At 41.5% G+C, this 13,891-nt stretch overlaps 1 protein-coding gene across 2 annotated transcripts in view; it reads right to left on the bottom strand.

The window, feature by feature from the left end:
• Positions 1 to 13,891, bottom strand: part of LOC135211000 (uncharacterized) — a 216,229-nt gene that overhangs the window by 2,072 nt on the left and 200,266 nt on the right. The window lies entirely within an intron of this gene.

Below are 13,891 nucleotides of genomic sequence, written 5' to 3' on the forward strand. Positions count from 1 at the left end.
AATTTGTTGACGTGAGAAGAAAGTTTTAAGAGAGACAATGGGAGGCAGATGGCAGACAGACATAAGGTCATTAATCGTAGTGTCCTCATTTAAAACATGTGCCTATTCTTACTAGGATAAACAATTGCATGTGTTCGTGTCAAAGACCATTCAGACAGATGAAAGGAAAGAAGAGTGGTGTCCCAAAATTCGAGGTCAGTGATCTTCTGATGTTATCTTACTGCTAAGAAGGAAAGAAGAAGAGTGCCAGCTAAGAAACGGACCAAGAACCATGGGAGCTACGAAGGCCAGGGCCTCATTTCTCTCTCGTTCCCAGCCATTCTAAGTTTACTTCTCTTCCTTACATTGTCGGACAAGTTTGTGATAATTATTAGTTAGTTAAACTGCACATTAATATTCAATATATAAAAATGTAAAGATACTTGTTTAACAGAAAGAGTCTGTTTCTTAACAACCGTCAAGCGTACAGAGGTGTTGTATGTCAGAATATAACAATCATATTGCTTTTTAAAGTTGACAGAAAAATTAAATAAGCTATTAATAAGGTTAGTATACTACGTTTGTTGACACGCATACATATACGCCACGTACACGCACGCACGCACTTATCATATATGTATGTGTATATATATATATATATATATATATATATATATATATATACATATATATATATATATATATATATATATATATATATATATATATATATATATCTTGCAATTCCACAATGGTCCCGTGGGTGAAGCATATAAGAGATCCTCACGTGAAAATGAAAGAAGGAGGTACCAAGACTTTAAACTTTTATTCCAAAGTCATCTTCAGGGAACTGAACAATTTTAAGAGAACAACTTATACAAGAAAGCAACATGAGGCCACAAATAATAAAGCAAGTCAACAACCTACTTAAGTATGCAAATAAACATTGTTCAAAACAAAAGACATGCTTAGCGGAAATATGTAGTTACTAAAATCACAGTACAAAACTATCTGTTTGTAAAATATCTAACAACTTGTTTAACTTTTAAATCATCAAGAATGAAACTTTTCAACAATTCGTCCATCTTGAAAAGACCATCGCTCATATTCATGTTATTAAAAGAACTAATGAGGCAACCTTCAACTAACAATCTGTCATGCATTGATGAACTTCTAAAAACGACTGTAGCTGAATTCCAGTCTATAGGGTGTTCAAAATCCCTCACGTGACAAAAAATGGCACTTGAACTGTTCGCAACCCGTACATTATATTTATGCTGTGTAACTCTCTTACTTAGTTCCTTACCAGATTGTCCAATATAAGACAAATTACAAACAGAGCAGTTAATTTTGTACAGCCTCCTGTTGACATCACTGATTTAAAGCAATTTATATTCAGACATTTCAGGCTACGTACAATTGATAAAGATTCACAGTGGTATGGCAAAACTAAAATATTTTCAATTTCAAAATTACTTGATCTTTCGTGACAATAAAATGATTTTTTGGCACTTTGGAGGCAACTATCAATAAAATACCTTGGGTAACATAATTGTGTCGCAATTTCATTGATGTTCTTAATTTCCTCGTCTAAGAATTCAGGATCACAAATTCTATATGCCCGTAAAAACATCCCTGAGAAGACTGTCCGTTTTATCTTGGGGTGATGGCTGGAAAAATTATGAATGAAAGCATTCACTGCTGTTGGTTTACGGTAAACTTTGAATTTAAAACCGTTGTCGGTTCTCATAACGACAGTGTCAAGAAATTTCCAATTTGAATTTTATGGATGGAACCAGGCCATTCAAAAGTTCTAAAATCTCCAAGGGGAAATATATCAGAGGCACACATTAAGAATACGGAAGACCTTATCCCAAAGTTGAAAGTCAGAGATGCAAATTGCAGGTTAATTAGTTTTGATGTCAATTCATTGTTTACAAAAGTGCCCATTGATGATCTGCTACAATTTCTACAGGAAAAAATGAATTATATAAATATTCCTGTTTCCCACCATGTTTTATTAAGTTGATAAAGTTGTGCATAGTTGATAATACGTTAAAGTTTAATTGTTTTTTTTTTTAAAGACAAATTTTTGGTTTGGCAATGGGAAGCTGTTTATTTGCAACTCTCTCAAATATCTATATGGAGTTTTACGAAATCAGATACCTACCAAATATCATAACGTTTACTTTGACATGGTACAGATACGTTGACGACATAATATGCCTGTGGCCACGAGATCGTGACCCCTTGGAGTTTTTAGAACTTGAATGGCCTGGTTCCATAAGTTGTTCTCTTAAAATTGTTCAGTACCCTGAAGATGACTTTGAAATAAAAGTTGAAAGTCTTGGTACCTCCTTCTTTCAGTTTCACGTGAGGATCCCTTCCCTATATATATATATATATATATATATATACTATATATATATATATATATATATATATATATATATATATATATACATATACGTACATCTGCCCTGTGGTAAGGGTGTAAGAATACTGCTACCACTGTAGGTCCTTCGTGTCTTAAAAGGTGACTAAAAGGACAACTGCTGCCTTGCAGTCTTACTTTTTAAGTAAAAGGCTAGGCCCACTGCCAATAACTGTGGAAACTGCTGCCTTGCAGTCTTACTCTTTAGTCAAAGGCTGGGCCCACCGCCAATATTTGTGGAAACTGATGCCTTGAAGGTGGACTTTTTAGTCAAAGGCTAAGCCAACTGCCAATAACTGTGGAAAATACTGCCTTGAAGGTGGACTTTTTAGTCAAAGGCTAGGCCAACTGCCAATAACTGTGGAAACTGCTTCCTTGCAGGTGGACTTTTTAGTCGAAGGCTAGGCCAACTGCCAATAACTATGGAAACTGCTGCCTTGAAGGTGAAATTTTAAGTCAAAGGCTAGGCCAACAGCCAATAACTGTGGAAACTGCTGCCTTGCAGGTGGACTTTTTAGTCAAAGGCTAGGCCAAGCGCCAATAACTGTGGAAACTGCTGCCTTGCAGGTGAACTTTTTAGTCAAAGGCTAGGCCAAACGCCAATAACTGTGGAAACTGCTGCCTTGCAGGTGGACTTTTTAGTCAAAGGCTAGGCCAACCGCCGATAACTGTGGAAACTGCTGCCTTGCAGGTGGACTTTTTAGTCAAAGGCTAGGCCAACCACCAATAATTGTGGAAACCGCTGCCTTGCAGGTGGACTTTTTAGTCAAAGGCTAGGCCCACCGCCAATAACTGTGGAAACTGCTGCCTTGAAGGTGGACTTTTTAGTCAAAGGCTAGGCCAACCGCCAATAACTGTGGAAACTGCTGCCCTGAAGGTGGACTTTTCAGTCAAAGGCTAGGCCAACTGCCAATAACTATGGAAACTGCTGCCTTGCAGGTGGACTTTTTAGTCAAAGGCTAGGCCAAACGCCAATAACTGTGGAAACTGCTGCCATGAAGGTGGACTTTTTAGTCAAAGGCTAGGCCAACCGCCAATAGCTGTGGAAACTGCTGCCTTGAAGGTGGACTTTTTAGCCTAAGGCTAGGCCAACTGCCAATAACTGTGGAAAATGCTGCCATGAAGGTGGACTTTTTAGTCAAAGGTTAGGCCAACTGCCAATAACTGTGGAAATTGCTGCCTTGCAGGTGGACTTTTTAGTCAAACACTAGGCCAACTGCCAATAACTGTGGAAACTGCTGCCTTGCAGGTGGACTTTTTAGTCAAAGACTAGGCCAACCGGCAATAACTGTGGATACTGCTGCCTTGTAGGTGGACTTTTTAGTCAAAAGCTAGGCCAAACGCCAATAACTGTGGAAAATGCTGCCTTGAAGGTGGATTTTTAGTAAAGGCTAGGCCAAATGCCAATAACTGTGGAAAATGCTGCCTTGAAGGTAGACTTTTTAGTCAAAGGCTAGGCCAAACGCCAATAACTGTGGAAACTGCTGCCTTGAAGGTGGACTTTTTAGTCAAAGGCTAGGCCAACCGGCAATAACTGTGGATACTGCTGCCTTGCAGGTGGACTTTTTAGTCTCAGGCTAGGCCCACTGCCAATAACTGTGGAAAATGCTGCCTTGCAGGTGGACTTTTTAGTCAAACACTAGGCCAACTGCCAATAACTGTGGAAACTGCTGCCTTGCAGGTGGACTTTTTAGTCAAAGACTAGGCCAACCGGCAATAACTGTGGATACTGCTGCCTTGTAGGTGGACTTTTTAGTCAAAGGCTTGGCCAAACGCCAATAACTGTGGAAAATGCTGTCTTGAAGGTGGACTTTTTAGTCAAAGGCTAGGCCAAACGCCAATAACTGTGGAAAATGCTGCCTTGAAGGTGGACTTTTTAGTCAAAGGCTAGGCCAAATGCCAATAACTGTGGAAACTGCTGCCTTGAAGGTGGACTTTTTAGTCAAAGGCCTAGGCCAACCGGCAATAACTGTGGATACTGCTGCCTTGTAGGTGGAATTTTTAGTCAAAGGCTAGGCCAAACGCCAATAACTGTGGAAAATGCTGCCTTGTAGGTGGACTTTTTAGTCAAAGGCTAGGCCAAATGCCAATAACTGTGGAAAATGCTGCCTTGAAGGTGGACTTTTTAGTCAAAGGCTAGGCCAAACGCCAATAACTGTGGATACTGCTGCCTTGTAGGTGGACTTTTTAGTCAAAGGCTAGGCCAACTGCCAAAAACTGTGGAAACTGCTGCCTTGCAGGTGGACTTTTTGGTCAAAGGCTAGGCCCACCGCCAATAACTGTGGAAACGGCTGCCTTGCAGGTGGAAACTTATTTAGTCATAAAGGCTAGGCCAACCCCCAATTTTTTATACTGTGGAAATTGCTGCCTTGCAAAGGAGGAACTTTTTTAGTCCAAGGCTAAGGCCAACCTGCCTAAAACTGTGGAAACTGCTGCCTGTGGTGATTTTAGTCAAAGGCTAACGGCAACTGCCAATTAACTTTTTGGTGGAAACGCTGCTGTTAAGGTGCTTTTTAGGTCCAAGAAGGCCTAGGCCGCAACTGCCAATATGTGGAAACTGCTGGCCATTGTAAGGTGGAACTTTTTTAGCTCAAAGGCTAGGCCCTGCCAATACTGTGAATTGTGCCGCAAGGTGGAAGCTTTTTAGTCAAGGCTAAAGGCCACTTGAATAATGTGGAAACTGCCTTGCCTTGCAGGTTGGACTTTTTAGTCAAAGGCTAGGCCCAAACCTGCCAATAACTGTTGGAAAACTGCTGCCTTGCCAGGTGGACTTTTTAGTCCAAAGGCTAGGCCAACCCTGCAACAATAACTGTGGAAAACTGCTGCCTTGCAGGTTGGGACTTTTTAGTCAAAAAGGCTAAGGCCAACTGGCCAAAACTGTGGAAACCTGCTGCTTGTAAGGTGGAACTTTTTAGTCAAAGGCAAAAGGCCAACTGCAATCACTGTGGAAACCTTGCTGCATGAAGATGGACTTTTTAGTCCAAGGCTTTTTTGGCCAAACCACCAATAACTGTGGAACCTGCTGCCAAATGAGGTGACTTTTTACGTCCAAAGGCTTAAGGCCAAACTGCCAATAACTGTGGAAAACTTGCTGCCTTGTTAGGTGGACTTTTTAGTCAAAGGCTAGGCCCCAACCTGCCAATAACTGTGGAAAACTGGCCTGCCTTGTAGGTGGACTTTTTAGTCAAAGGCCTAGGCCCAACCGCCAAATAACTGTGGAAAAATGCTTGCCTTGCAGGTGATTTTTTAGTCCAAAGCTAGGCCAAACGCAATTTAACTGTGGAAAATGCTGCCTTGCAAAGGTGGACTTTTTAGGTCCCAAGGCCATAGGCCAACCGCCAATAACCTGTGGAAAATGCTGCCTTGACAGGTGGCTTTTTAGTCAAAGGCTTTTTAGCAAACGCCAATAACTGTGGAAATGGCTGCTAGCCAAAGGTGGCTTTTTTAGTCCAAAGGTAGGCCCTTTCCGGCCATAACTGTGGAAAATCTGCCTTGCAGGTGACTTTAAAAAAAAAGGAAAAAAAAAAAGTTCAAGGCTTAGGCCAAACGCCATTTTTAACTTGAATACTGCTGCTTGTAAGGTGGACTTTTTAGTCAAACACTAGGCAAATGCCAATAACTGTGGAAAATGCTGCCTTGAAGGTGGACTTTTTTAGTCAAAGGCTAGGCCAAAACGCCCATAACTGGGATACTGCCTGCCCTTGTAGGTGGACTTTTTTAGTCAAAGGGCTAGGCCAACCGCCAATAACTGTGGAAACTGCTGCCACGAAGGTGAACTTTTTAGTCAAACACAGGCCAACTGCCATAACTGTGGAAACTGCCTGCCTTGAAGGTGGACTTTTTAGTCTAAGCTAGGGCCAACCGCCAATAACTGTTGAAACTGCTGCCTTGAAGGTGGACTTTTTAGTCAAAGGCTAGGCCAACCACCAATAACTGTGGAAACTGCTGCCTTGCAGGTGGACTTTTTAGTCAAAGGCTAGGCCAACTGCATATAACTGTGGAAACTGCTGCCTTGCCTAGGTGGACTTTTTAGTCAAAGGCCTAGGCAACTGCCAATAACTTGTTTGGAAAACTGCTGCCTTGTAGGTGGACTTTTTTAGTCAAAGGCTAGGCCAACTGCCAAAATAACTGTTGAAACTGGTGCCTTGAAGGTGGACTTTTTAGTCAAAGGCTCGGCCCACCACCAATAACTGTTGAAACTGGTGCCTTGAAGGTGGACTTTTTAGTCAAAGGCTCGGCCCACTGCCAATAACTGTTGAAACTGCTGCCTTGTAGGTGGAGCTTTTTAGTCAAAGCTAGGGCCAACCGCCATAAACTGTGGAAACTGCTGCCTTGCAGGTGGACTTTTTAGTCAAAGGCTGGGCCCACCGCCAATAACTGTGGAAACTGCTGCCTTGCAGGTGGACTTTTTGGTCAAAGGCTGGGCCCACTGCCAATAACTATGGAAACTGCTGCCTTGCAGGTGGACTTTTTGGTCAAAGGCTAGGCCCACGCCAGAATAACTATGGAAACTTGCTGCCTTGCAGGTGGACTTTTTTAGTCAAAGGCTAGGACCCACCGCCAATAACTAAGGAAAACTGCTGCCTTGCAGGTGGACTTTTTAGTCAAAGGCTAGGCCCACAGACAATAACTGTGGAAACTGCTGCCTTGCAGGTTGACTTTTTAGTCAAACACTAGGCCCAATGCTAATAACTGTGGAAACTGCTGCCTTGCAGGTTGAACTTTTAGTCAAACACTAGGCCCAATGCCAGTAACTGTGGAAACTGCTGCCTTGCAGATGATTTTTAGTTTTTCAAACAGTCAAATGGCTAGGCCAACCTGCCAATAACTGTGCGGGCCCAAACGCCTGAAAACTGCTTGCAGATGGACTTTTTAGGTGCCAAGGCAATAGGCTTGGATCCAATGCTAATAACTGTGGAAACTGCTGCCTGCAGGTTGTGAACTTTTTAGTCAAAACAGGCTAGCCAATGCCGCCAATAACTGTGGAAACTGCTGTGGCTTGCAGGATGCAAGGCTGGACTTTTAGTCAAAGGCAGCAACCGCCAATGCCAATAACTGTGGAAACTGCTGCCTTGCAGATGAACTTTTAGTCAAACAGGCTTGGCCACCAATGCATAAACTGCTATAAACTGTGGAAACTGCTGCCTTGCAGGTGAACTTTTTAGTCAAGACACTAGGCCCACAAATGCTAGTAACTGTGGAAACTCCCTTGCTGCCTTGCAGTGGAACTTTTAGTCTTTTTAAATCAAGGCTAGGACAACCGCAATCCTAATGACTGTGGAAACTGCTGCCTGCAGGTGAAAAACTTTTAGTCAAAGGCATTTCTAGGACCCAATTGCAATGAACTAGTGGAAACTGCTGCCTTGCAGGTGGACTTTTTGTCAAACACTAGGACCAATGCTAATTAACTGTGGAAACTGCTGCCTTGCAGTAACAAGTGAATTTTAGTCACTCCTAGGACCAATGCTAATAATGTGGAAATGCTGCCTTTGCAGGTGACTTTTTAGTCAAACACTAGGACCAATGCTAGTGGAAACAACCGCCAATAAGGACTGAAAACCTGGGAAACTGCTTGAACCCTTGCCAGCGGGTGACTCTTTAGTCAAACACTAGGACCAATTGGCTAATGACTGTGGAAACTGACTGCCTGCAGGTGACTTTTTAGTCCAAACTAGGCCAATGCTAATAACTGACCTGCTGCCCTTGCAAGGGTGCTGAATAAGTTCAAACTTAGGACCCAACTAATAACTGGAAAAGAAACTGCTGCCTTGCAGGTGAACTTTTTTAGTCAAACTCTAGGACCAAGCTAATAACTGTGGAACCTGCCCTGAGGGCTAATAGCAAACCCTAGACCAATGGCTTAAATACTGTGGGAAACTGCCTTGGCTGCAGGAATGGACTTTTTAGTCAAACTCTAGGACCAATGGCTAATAACTGTGGCCAAACTGCTGAACCCTGCAAACGTGAAGCTTTTTTAGTCAAACACTAGGACCAATGCTAATGACTGTGGAAACTGCTGCCTTGCAGGTGGACTTTTTAGTCAAACACTAGGACCAATGCTAATGACTGTGGAAACTGCTGCCCTGCAGGTGAACTTTTTAGTCAAACACTAGGACCAATTCTAATGACTGTGGAAACTGCTGCCTGCAGTGGATCTTTTTAGTCAAACACTAGACCAATGCTAAGAACTGTGGGAAACTGCTGCCTTGCAGGTGAACTTTTTAGTCCAAACAACTAAAGGCACATTTCTATTGACTGTGGAAACTGCTGCCTTCAGGTGGAAACTTTTAGTCAAACTTAGGACCAATGCTAATGAACTGTGGAAACTGTGGCCCTTGCAGGTGAACTTTTTAGTCAAACACTAGGACCAATGCTAATGAACTATGTGGAAACTGATGCTTTGGCAGGTGACTTTTAGTCAAACACTAGGGGACCCAATGCTAATAACTGTGGACTGCTGCCACTTTTTGCAAAAGGTGAAAACTAAAGTCCAAATCACTAGGGACCAATCTAATTGGAAACTGTGGAAACTGCTGCCTTGCAGGTGAACTTTTTAGTCAAACACTAGGACCAATGCTAATAACTGTGGAAACTGCTGCCTTGCAGGTGAACTTTTTAGTCAAACACTAGGACCAATGCTAATAACTGTGGAAACTGCTGCCTTGCAGGTGAACTTTTTAGTCAACTCTAGGAACAATGCCTAATGGACTTGGGAAACTGCTGCCTGGCAGGTAACTTTTAGTCCAAACACTAGGACCCAATTCTAAATGAACTGTGGGAACCTGCTTGCCAGGTGACTTTTTAGTCAAACACAGGACCAATGCTAATAACTTGGAAACCTGGCTGCCTTGCGTAAACTTTTTAGTCAAACTCTAGGGACCAATTGCTAATACGGTGGAAACTTTTTGCTGCCTTGCATTGAACTTTTTAGTCCAAACTATGGACCATGCTAAGACTGTGGAAACTCGCTGCCTTGGGCAGGTGAACTTTTTAGTCACAACCCTAGACAAGTGCTATACTAGTGGAAACTGATGCCTTGCAGGTGGACTTTTTAGTCAAACACTAGGACCAAGTGGCTAATAGCTGTGAAACTGCTGCATTCAGGTGAATTTTTAGTCAAACTCTAGGACCGTGCTAATAACTGTGGAAACTGATGCCTTGCCAGGTTTGAATTTTAGTCAAACACTAGGACAGTGCTAAAACTTTTTGTGGAAGAACCTGCTGCCTTGCAAAGGTGACATTTTTAGTCAAACTCTAGGACCAAGTGTAATAAATGTGGAAAATGATGCACGCAGGTGAATTTTTAGTCAAAACTCTAGGGACCCAATTGGCTAATTAAACCTGTGGAAACTGCTGCCTTGCCAGGTTTGAACTTTTTAGGTCAAACACTAGGAACCAATTTTTGCTAATAACTGTGGAAACTGCTGAAACCTTGCAGGTGAACTTTTTAGGTCAAACTCTAGGACAATGCTAAAACTGGTGGAAAAACTGCTGCCTTGCAGGTGAACTTTTAGTCAAACTCTAGGACCAATGCTAATAAATGTGGAAACTGCTGCCCTTGAGGTGAACTTTTAGTAAACTCTAGGACCAATGCTAATAAACTGTGGAAACTGCTGCTTGCAGGTTAAACTTTTTAGTCAAACAAACTAGGACCAATGCTAATAACTGTGAAACTGCTGCCATTGCAGGTGAACTTTTTAAACGTCAAACAACTAGACCAAGTGCTAATAACTGTGGAAATGCTGCTGAGGTGAATTTTAGTCAAACTCTAGGACAGGTGCTAATAACTGTGGAAACTGCTGCTTGAGGTGATTTTTAGTAAACCCTAGGACCAATGCTAATAACTGTGGAAAAACTGATTCCTTGCCAGGGGGAAATTTTTTAGTCAAACACTAGGAACAGTGCTAATAACTGTGGAAACTCGCCTGCAGGTGAATTTTTAGTCAAACTCTAGACAGGCTAATAACTGTGAAACTGCTGCCTTGCAGGTGAATTTTTAGTCAAACTCTAGGACCAGTGCTAATAACTGTGGAAACTGCTGCCTTGCAGGTGAACTTTTTAGTCAAACACTAGGACCAATGCTAATAACTGTGGAAACTGCCTGCCATTGCAGGTGAACTGAAGTAAAGCAAAACACTAGACCAGGTGCAATATTTTAAAACTGTGAAAACTGCTGCCTTTTTAAAAGCAGCCGTGAACTAGGTCACACAAATAGACTAGTGCTAATGAACTGTGGAAAACTGATGCCTTGCAGGTGACTTTTTAGTCAAACACTAGACCCAAGGCTAATAACTGAAATGATGCCTTGCAGGTGAAAACTTTTTAGCAAACAATGGGACCAGGCTAATAACTGAAACTGCTGCCTTGCAGGTGAACTTTTTAGCCAAAGGCGAGGCCCAATGCCAATAACTGTGGCTGATGACAGCAAAGGCATGCGGTCATAAAAACCCCTTTGGCAAATAATAAACCATGCCAGTTGTTGTAAGGAAAGGTGCATATATATATATATATATATATATATATATATATATATATATATAATATATATCTATATATATATATGTATATATATATATATATATATATATATATATATATATATATATAGTTAGTTAGTTAGCTACAAGCATCCTTCTATACTTGGTTCCTTAACTTTTCCTTCATAAAAACATGCAGAGATTGTTAAAAAGGACATTGAGTAAAGTACAGAGATGCACAACATGTTTTGACTTGTTGTCGTCCCCCTTATTCTTAACGACATACCAGGTGTGAAAACACCAAGGCCATTAGCCACCTATATAAATGTCATTTTAATGTCCTGTCTTTCGGGCCCTATTATCTGTCATATCCCTGTCACCGCCATATCACTGAATCTAACCAGTGCTGCTCCCAATCTAATGAAGACACCTGGCCTTAAGCCGATAATTGCCTCTTTCCTAGGAAATAGGAAGAACTTTTGGGGACTGCACCCCTCTTGATCCTTTTGCTCGAATTCCCCAGTCAATTTCACAAGAATCATTAAGAAGAGCCACACCTCCATATCCTGTCATTCTTATGCATCGCCGCGAGTTGCCTCTTGACCTGACGCACACCTGCATCTCCGCCCCTACGACTCTAAGGGTCGTATTTTTACTTTGACATCTTCGACGAAGAATCTCTTTGTGTCTAAAATGGTATTACTGTGCCACGAAGCAGCTCTTCGTGATGAAAATGAAGAAAGGTTGAGGGTGAAAATTATTGGAAACGAAGAGGTATCCTTCATCACCTCTTCACTAACCTCTTTGTACATTTTTGTAAAATTAAGAGAACCGCATAACTATTGTAAGCACTGGAACTTATAACACATGTCAAATATTTGAATAGCCCAATTTTTTCAGTACTTCAATGCATATGGTCTAATTTACATTCTTGTAAACGACTGTCTTTATATTGAGATGGCTTCATGTTCCCAAGTTCCTGGCTGTCGTGTGTTTATGAACTTCACAACTGTAAAAGAGTCGTCTTCCACCTCCTCTTGGATTTTATTATAATCAGCACAACGTATTTTAGTTCGGCAAAACAACCATTGCAAAATAAATGAAGATGAAAAGGACCACAGATTAACGAACTTTTCTAAACTATTTTCAACCAATCAGCGTCAAGAAATGGTCATGACGTAATCAGTAGGCGGGGCTTGGCTGCAAAGCTAGTTGGACTCTGCTGTAGTAATTGTATTAATCAAAAAAACAATTGTGTAAGTGATATAAAGTTTATATATATATATATATATATATATATATAGGTATCAAGTGGGACAGAAGTAGAACAGCCGCCTGCCGACTCTGAACGACATGTTTGTTTACCACCTCTATCGTAACAATCCTACCGTACAGTTCCTCTTTATAGAGGGGTTTCATCTATGTTTTTATAATACTGCGTGGCGAAGAGATTTCACGAGCATCCTCTTCATCGAAGAGGGAAGGTGGTAGCTTAAAAATACGGCTATAAATCTCAACTCTAACACTTCTATTATATCCCTTCCTCTTGAACCCTTACTATCTGGCTTTCAACTACCCTTTCAGGTACGTGACCTGGATTCGCAACGTGCCAACAAAGGTTAACTATGGCTGACCTCATTAGGAAAGGAAACTATCGAAACAAAGCCACCGGTGACGCCAAATGGGATATATATATACAGGCCGGAACGGTCCACAGTTTGCCACTAATACTCTAACCTTACTGCTAGAAGCCCCAGCTGGCTAATTACTATTACTTGAGGTCGTCTCTGACGCCCTACTGCTGGAACGGGACTCTGCTCAAAGTCCCCCTTAGACATACCCTTTGATACTGTCACTGAAGGCCATGGCCGCTTGAGCTCTGATACCATCTTGAACCAGAAGTAGCCTTCCCCTCTTTCAGCATATTCCAAGTATGGGAGATTGGCTCTAATCAGGATCCAGAGAAGACAGGGTCTGCTAACGCGTAGGTCAGAATCTGAGCGGGTAGGATAATGCGTTCACGTGAGCCCCTATACCTCGACGGGGCTCGGGCTAAGAAAACCATGTCAAAGATTTGGCTGTTCTAACATGAAAGAAAAGTCAAGTCTTTATTTGTACACAGTTTCTTTCGTTTGCCGAGAAATGAAAGTTTAAGAGATGTCTGAAAACAGGCATGTCGACGATTGATAAACTTAACCCAGATCAAATGTTCAAAAAATCCTTTTGAGATTAATAGAAAGCGTTGAAAAAGTCGGTTATCATGTTGTTGCATCGGTTCATGAGTTAGGGTCCTGTAATATTCGTGTCAGCAGTATCAATGAAAGATTCCTTCAAAAATCCGTGCACAGACAGAGAAGCATTTGTATTTGCAGATGCTCCTAATCTTATCAAGCTTATCAGGAATAATTTTGTTAATTCAGGGTTCAAGTTGCAAGACGGAAATTTTGTTTCTGATTCTGCCAGAAGAAGGAACTCTTACACAATAATAATTGGGAAGAAACGGTTAATTTCATTGATCCAAACAAGAATTCATAAGATGAATTATTGTTTTGTTTTTGCCCTTATTACTGGATAATTTCATGTTCTCTAACCTATGATGACTCATGGCCCTGGTGGATCAACTTAGCATTAAAGTGAAAGTTGAAAAAGTCTTAAATGGAGATTAGTTTTAATAAAGGAAACGTATCTTTATTATGTAATAAAAAAAAAAGAGACAGCATAAATGAGCGACACCTGGACATAGTAATCTCTAGTGGGGAGGGGCTCACGCGACTACCTGCGCGGAAAAGGTCTTATTTTCGTCACCACGTTAGCAGCAAGGTCTAAAGAATATTCTTTAGACCTTGGTTAGCAGACCCAGACACGTCCTTCTCTGGAAGGATCCTGGCTCTAGTCTACGCACGCAAGTCTCTTCCACTCCACAGACCAAGTAAAGTGATTGGAAGTTGTTTGTCCGGACTCACTTTTTCTTTGAACAAAATTTTCCACCTGTTGTCCTGTG

Source organism: Macrobrachium nipponense, chromosome 4 (genome assembly GCF_015104395.2).
Source record: "Macrobrachium nipponense isolate FS-2020 chromosome 4, ASM1510439v2, whole genome shotgun sequence".
NCBI classification, from domain to species: Eukaryota; Metazoa; Arthropoda; class Malacostraca; order Decapoda; family Palaemonidae; genus Macrobrachium; species Macrobrachium nipponense.